Source organism: Eptatretus burgeri, chromosome 3, assembly GCF_056783735.1.
Source record: "Eptatretus burgeri isolate ZD-2024b chromosome 3, Ebu_testis_v1, whole genome shotgun sequence".
Classification (NCBI taxonomy): Eukaryota; Metazoa; Chordata; class Myxini; order Myxiniformes; family Myxinidae; genus Eptatretus; species Eptatretus burgeri.
Window position 1 is genome coordinate 42,714,069 of NC_140963.1, and position 7,500 is coordinate 42,721,568.

Here is a 7,500-nt window from a genome sequence, read left to right on the forward strand (position 1 = left end):
TGTCGGGTTTGCTTTACAAAGGTTATATGTTTCTCTTTCAGAGTTTCAAAGCAAAATATATTTGATAACACCCGATTTCTGAGCCATTTGCTGTAAGAATGTGTCTTCTAAATTACCTAGCCAATTTTTTTTCCACCCATCACACGCAGCTATGTATGAAGATTAATGTTTGTGAACATATCCCTGAAATGTCTACATAAATGCAACATTGTTTTTTGGTGAAAGCTACTCAAGGTTTTTGGGTTGTATACAGTACATCCTGTAGTCATTATTCACATTGACTCCAACTTACTGATTCCCAAAAAATTGGCAAAATCGTCTAAGCACTAGTGTGTATGTGTGAGTGTGTGTTTGTATGTGTTTCATAAAGCATAACATATTCTCCACTAACTCCAGAGCCCACTAAGCCCACCTCTCTTTCTCTTTCTCTCTCTCTCTCTCTCTCTCTCTCTCTCTCTCTCTCTCTCTCTCTCTCTCTCTCTCTCTCTCTCTCTCTCTCTCTCTCTCTCATCCTCGCTCCACCACCTCCTAATACAGTGCAGCATCCTCCCACACCTCTCTTTGTCTCCGGACATGTTTGAATGGAGAAAGATTGTGAGGGTTAGAACACAACCAGTGCGAGCATGTAGAAATATCCAGCAAACACCGGCCACTGTATCTGCTTCATCTGCCATTGCACAGCATCTGGTTGCCAACCCTATCTGTGCAGACCAGTACAATGCAGATATGTTCAGGATATTGAGCCGAGGTCAGAGCTCGTTTGATTTACGTATGTTGGAAGCAACCTTCATCCTCAGCACTAATCCAATATTATGTCGTCAAAAGGAATTCCTACGATCTCTGTGTCTCTTTCAGTATGGAAAGATCAAGGGAAGTACAGTAACAAATGGTGAAAGGACCTTAGGGGAACACCCTCCACTCTAACCACCCTCCACTCTAACTGCAGTTTACCGAGGGATGGGCTTGGAGGAATGCAATGCACGAATTCCCCTGTAAGCAGGACAATAATTACCTGACCACAGGTGATGCTCAACCCTCTCACAGATTCCTTGTAGATCGGCGTACTTATTCACCCTCAGCACAAGTACAGTTTTATGCCTCAACTCCCTGAATAGCTCTAAGCCCAGCTCTGCGACTTGTCAATGGTATCCAGTGTTCCTTGAGAGACAAAATTCTTCTTCACTCGCAGGTGTGTTCCAAGACATCCACCGGCAACATCAAGGATGGTGGTCTTGAAGGCACTCCACAACTCCTCGGGATTCACCAAAGCAGCCAGACCCACCAAATCCCCACTCAGCCTGTTCACAAACTCCTCAGCTACCCTCGCATTCTTGAGCTTACCAACTTCCGGCCGAAGCTGGGATGGTACCATTTTCCTGGATTTAAGCTGCAACGTCAGAGTTGCTGCCACCAGCCTGTGGTTGGTATTGAGGAACTGAGCATTCCGGTAGACCTTGCAGTTCTGGATCATCCTCCACCAACCATCAACGAGCACATGGTCAATCTCCTTTGCCACAGCACCAGCATTGGAATTCCAAGTCCAGTGATGAGCCTGTGGGCGCTGAAACCATGAACCAGCCACCCTAATTCCATGAATTCTTGCAAAGTCAAGGCACTTAGTGCAATTCTGGTTCACAGTTCAAGACCCATGGGGCCAACACGTCTCATAATCATCCCTATCAGTTCCAGTCGATGCATTGAAATCCCCCAAGACAAGAAAAGTATCTCGCCTGGGGCAATGATCAACCACAGACTCGAGCGCGGTATAGAATGCGTCTTTCATGGTGAGATCACTCACCTCAGTTGGAGTATATACAGAGGCCAGGTAAATGACACCTGAGGAGTGATGAATCCTTTGTCTCATCACACGCTCATTGACCAGTGTGACCTCAATTATCATTGGAGTCAGTTTATTGCACACATCTGTAGCAACTCCTTGGGCATGGTAACCATCAGAGTGACCAGACCAATAATAGGTGTAACCACCCACTATGATCTGGCCACCATTTGGTGTCCGAACTTCAGAGAGTGCTGCAATACCTGTGTTCAAACGCTTGAGCTCAGATGATAATAGCGACAGGTGATCATCCTCTCTTTGAGATGGGACATTCCAGACACCTTCCCAAAGGGACCACCTCAGGTTAACCCAAGAGGACCTCCGTCTGGTGGATGACACCTCAGCACCACCCCGACACACATTGCCACAATCTGACCCGGTAAGGTTACCCCATGGTTTTCCTCCTGTCATCAAAGAGTGGGGGTCCTGAAGGCTTTGCCCCAATCCCGTCATCCGGTGAGCTGCCCTGCGGAGGGCAGCTGCACAGTAGGTACTTCTATAGAGTGGGTTTTCAGTTTTATTTGGGTTTTGAATAGTGAAGGGTTTTACAGTGGCCGGAGTGCAAATCCTGCCACCAACCTCTTAATAAAAAGTAAACCAACTGCAGGAGGATGTCCGCAGACACAGTTGGGCATGAGATATAGATAGCCATTGGCTCACAAGTAGCTCCTCCACCCTTTGACAGGCTTTGTTTTTAATCCTGCTGAGTGTCCATATCATGCACCCTCCTCACCAGGAAACATGGTGGGGGAGACAGTTTAGTCGCCAACAATCCGACCATGAAACAGGTTACTACAGCTTTACATGGTACCTATAGAAAATCACAGATCTAATCTGGCTTGACCATGTCCATCCACTCTCCACACAAGATGTCAATCGGTACGTGAAATTACCATGCTTCCCCATTGTCTTGAATCACTCACTTGCATTTATTTTGGAAAGACCAACTGTAAAGTGAACATGTTACCACCAAAGAAAAATGATACAGTTGATGAAGATGTGTACATACATACAAATATGGGGAGCATGTGCCACAATGTGCTGCTGTGTCCATTTTTCCATCGGGACTCCAGCGGCCTCTGTTCTGCCATCCCTCAGGCAGTTGCCTGGCCCATTCCCATCTCTTAGGGATAGGACATTCCAGCCAACTACCCAAAATCACCGCCATCTGGTGGACGATTCTTCATCACCACCCTGCCACACACCTCAGTGTGTTTTGTGGAATGAAGCGTTTTGTGGTGCCTGGAGTGCAAATCCTGCCACCAACCTCCGAGGAAAGGGAACCAACTGCAGTAGGAATATCCACAGATGCAGTTGGAACCAGATATGGATGGCCGTTTTCTCACAAGGAGCTCCTCCACCCTTTGGCAAGTCTTGCTTTTAATCTTGCTGGTTGTCTATGTCCATTCACCCTCCACACCATGGGGACCTGGTGGGGGACCCGGTTTAGTCGCTGACACTCGACGAAGATGTATCAGCAACCTAAAGTACGCTGATGATACCACTCTGTTTGCAGGAGGAAGTAAAGAGGAGTTCCTGAAACTGTTGCAGATAGTGAAGAAGGAAAGTGAAAGGGCTGGTCTTTATTTAAACTTAAACAAGGACAAATGTGTCCAAGAGCCACGTCATAAAGGTTTGTCTTCACCAGAAGAAGAAGAACAACGCGGAGCTCTCTTTGAGCCAGCGTTCGCAACGCGACGCGGCTAAAAAGACTAAGACACTGTATTGTCAACTGAGAAGATCGACATGTTCAGATTGAGACATGACATGGAAATAATGTAAAGTTTCATTTTCCTAGGTTCGAAGATTGAAGTGAGTAGAGAATGTAAAAGAGAAATTAATAAATGGTTAACATTTGAGAGAATAGCAATGTCAAGATTGACAAAGACCTGGTAAGACAAAGATGAAACGATACTAGCCAAGAGGAGGCTGGTGAATGCTCTCGTATTTCCATTTACAATGAATGGATGCGAGTCATGAACAGTGAAAAAAAAATAAAGGAAGAAGATTGACAGTTTTGAATTGTGGTGTTGGAGAGGAATGTTAAAAATTCCATAGACTGCAAGAAAAGCAAACGATTCAGTGTTTGAAAGAATTAGATCACCATGTGCATTCGAAGTGCTGATGCTGAAATAGATCCTGTTCTACTCTGGGTGAACACATCATGCGTGCAGAAAACGAAAGTCTGGAGAAGTCAACCACGGCGGGTGGGGTTGAGAGAAGTGGAGGAGGCAGGCCTTGTACGTGTTGGATGGACGTGGTAAAGGCTGCAACAGTTGTCTGCCATAGCTTCAAAATAGCAGCACAGAATAGGGAGGGATGTTTGGAGACATTTGATCATGAATGTCACCAGATGTCAGCCACTGGTTACAATAATTATAGGTATAATATATTTTTATTTCTGGTAGTTGTGTGGACCAACAACTCTAAGCATATAAACCACTCATGTGCAAGTATGTGCAATTTTATCCAAATTTCCCTCACGCAAGTGTTGAACAATGCTAGCGACAGTTTGGAATGGGGTTATGCATCAAATAAAGGTCATAATTGGACCGTAAGGGTGTCTTGGGCAATATCGCACATCACGTTTGAAGCCATGGTGGGGATAAATTATATATGAGGCCCCAATATATAAGTTATAAACAATCTACATGCAGTTCACATATAATCTGATGGCTAGCAAAATCGGACAGGTGATGGGATACATCATTCATGTATAGACTCATTTATGCACCTTTATTAGCGAGAGATCATTGTGGTATTGCTAGCAGCCAACCTCGAGGCCTTGCAAGTGGAGATGACTTGGATCCGGTAATCTGTGGTGGGCGATAAGCATATAATACCTCACTGATGTCGGCTTTCTTCCAAATCTATTTCAGTTTTGTATTAAACAACAGTAGTGAATGTTTAAAAAGGTAATCATGCATTGGACATAATTGACTGAATAGTTAGTAGTTATAATAATTTTTACTTCCGGTAGGTGTGCCCCATGATATGCCACGGTAAGATATTTATACACCTTAACACAGAGTTCGTCCAAGGTGGAAACACCCTTTGGGGAGGGGGCAAATTAAGTCACTAAAACCTCTGTTGTGTGACTCCCTACTCCTCCTGACAAGTTTGGTTGAGATTGGATAAATAACGACCGAATATATCATAGTCAGACAGGCAGACAGACACCAAATTTCATATTTTAATGTGATTTAAACTTCACAATTCCTTCTTGTGCAATCGTTTTTGCCTTTGTGTTTTCCACTTTGCTCTATTCCAAGACAGTTGATTCCTTCTCAACCATAAAAGCTGCTTCTAAATGGTGCCAGATCTCATTAATTCCTCCAGCTTGTGAACGCATTGCCTTCTTGAACCAACCACCCATATCTCCCTGAAACCCCCTCAACATCTTCACCTCCTGCTGAGCCTGACTGCTGTTTGCGACTTCTCTGATGCTCCTCCATCTCATTGCTATTAGCAACAACATTGTTATGGCTTATAAAAGAACAATTGTTTTGGATTTTAGTCTTCTGCAAAATATTCCTGCTAATATTCTATTAATAGTGTACCATAATAATGTCACATGCTCAAACCTCAATTCCACCCACACATTTATGCCAATTGCAGCATACAGTACTGTATATACACTTTTATGGCAGTATTCATATGCATAATGAATCCCAAGGGTGTGCTGAGAGAGACACTATTAGAATACCAAAAGAGGGGAAAAAATATGACAATTGCTTTGTTATTTTCACAAAGGGAAAGATATGACTGAAACATGTAAAACCTTCTACACTGTGTTGCCTGCCCATCTGAGAAGGTGTAGCAAACCAATCCAGACAATGGTCAATGGTTGTGCATGAGTTTGCTGATTTGTCAGACATTTTAAAAATTTTCTTCTTGAACTTTTTAAAGTTGAAGATTCCACTGTTAACACAGACATAGAACGAAAGGAAACAATAAAAGCTTGAACAAAACTGCAGATTTGAAGAACTTGAGCGGAGACAGCAAATGCAAGCTCTTTAATACTTAACATGTGCAATGAAAACCTCCTCTTAAGAAATCGTACGAGCATACAAGTATTACTTGGAATTAAATCAGCGGAAAGCGGTCCAAAGAGTCTGAAAGTTTGTTATCGGCGCATTACGCCGATTGAAGTGGTCTCCGAATTGAACATTAGCCATGGTTCAGCACACCATATCATTCACAATGTGCTGGGGTTCTGCCAAGTGTCTGCAAGGTGGGTGCCTGGACAATGCACACCAGGAATGAAAGATCTCCACTTTTAATCTTCCTGTCCCACTCGTACACCTGCAGCACCATATACATTTTTATTCTACGATGGATTTCACTGAGATAAACACCCTCACTTCCCAAAAACGGATGACAGAACGTCGCTCCTCCCTGGTGCATGCTTCGAAGAGAGCCGCCATCTTGGAACTGCTCTACTGACGTCAATGATGCCAGATCTAAAACGAGCAAAACATGACTCTTACCCATCGAAATAACATATGTCGTCTACAACTACACACATTACATTCTCAAATTTATATCACCTTTTTAAGGTTACTTATTGACTGGCCCTCGAATATTGGTCGGTCTGGTCTTTGATTCTCTCTGTTTGTCAATGGCCTACAGATCACAATTTTAAACCAATATTCATGAAACTTCACCAAGTTGTTGAGGTGACTGTAAGCAAGAAATCTATTGATTTTGAGGTCAAACATAGGTCAACAAAGGCTAAAAGTCATCATTGGCCAATTTTCATCTGATTGATTTAAAATTTGAAGAGGATTTGCATATTTTGTCCTTGAAGTCAACCACCCATAATTTTTGAGGTCAACATAGGCCAAAAGTCAACAACTTCGGTGAGATTTCTAAAATCCTCAATTTTCATCCGATTGACTTGAAATTTGAACAGGATTTGCATATTTTGTCATCAAATTCAACCACCAATTATTATTGAAAGGTCAACAAAGGCCAAAATGTCAACATAGGTCAGATTTATGAATCGTCAATTTTAATCCGATTGACTTGAAGTTTGAAGAGGATTTGCACATTTGGTCATCAAATTCAACCACCAATAATTTTTGAGGTCAAATTTGTTTTCGGAACTTCCAAGTATCGTGCTCGACATGAGATCTTTCTTGTTTGTTTGATTGTGCGCAGGATATCTCAAAAAGTTGTAGATGGATTTGGATGAAATTTGGTTGGCAGACCGGGTGTATTACGAAGATGAATCAAATCGATTTTTGTGAAGATCTGAATCCAGATGGAGGTATGCCCTCCACAGAGTGCCCTTCTAGTTACCTATGATATTATCCTTTTTTTAGTTAATGACAGTCATATTCAAATCGACAAACATATAAATAAATAAAAAACGATTACCTGACATATTCAAATAAAATAAATGTCTTCCGAAGTGATTGAACTTGTTGTTACCTCTTCTTCGTCTTCATCCTTCTTCCTCCTTTTTCAATGAACGTCAACATTTTTATAGATGAAGGCAAACTTAATACTTGGTGACATCAACTGCACATTCATCAGCATCCATTCAACAACTAACATCTAATTGTATTTCTAATATAAGGTAACACTTTGATGCTGCATCTTAGCCACTCAACAATACAGTACTGCACAGTGCATTTTTTTGTGCGTGTCACAAAGTA

The 7,500-nt window shown here is 42.5% G+C and overlaps 1 long non-coding RNA gene across 3 annotated transcripts in view; it reads right to left on the reverse strand.

The window, feature by feature from the left end:
* Positions 1-1,943: 1,943 nt before the first annotated feature.
* The window catches only part of LOC147029775 (uncharacterized), a 59,520-nt gene continuing 53,963 nt past the window's right edge, over positions 1,944-7,500 (reverse strand). The window contains exons 3-4 of one of the 3 annotated variants that reach the window (XR_015056070.1): positions 4,572-7,500; positions 1,944-4,126 (exon numbers count right to left, since the gene is read on the reverse strand). The exon at positions 4,572-7,500 is cut by the window's right edge and continues 1,277 nt beyond it. This is a non-coding gene — a long non-coding RNA (uncharacterized LOC147029775). The remainder of the gene's footprint in view (positions 4,127-4,571) is intronic. The other 2 variants (XR_015056072.1, XR_015056071.1) reach the window with 2 other exon arrangements.